We start from the raw sequence: 248 nt of genomic DNA on the forward strand, positions 1-248 counted from the left end.
GGGCCCTCTCTTAGCAGACAGGACAGGCTGGCTCCTGGAGCACAGCTGATGGGCTAGGGGTTTCCCCGTGGCTGTCAGGGAGAGTAAGAGAAAAAACGTTTAGAACCAAGCAGGTTCTGTAGTCATTTCCTACAGCTGCCTAAGAAGTCATCACAACCTGAGAGGCTTAAAACACAGAATTAGTCTCTTATAGTTCTGGAGGCCAGAAATCTGGAAATCAGTCTAAAGTTACAGAATGGGCAAGGCTG

The sequence above is a fragment of the Fukomys damarensis genome, unplaced genomic scaffold (assembly GCF_012274545.1).
Source record: "Fukomys damarensis isolate Sample0158 unplaced genomic scaffold, DMR_v1.0_HiC HiC_scaffold_16, whole genome shotgun sequence".
NCBI lineage: Eukaryota > Metazoa > Chordata > Mammalia > Rodentia > Bathyergidae > Fukomys > Fukomys damarensis.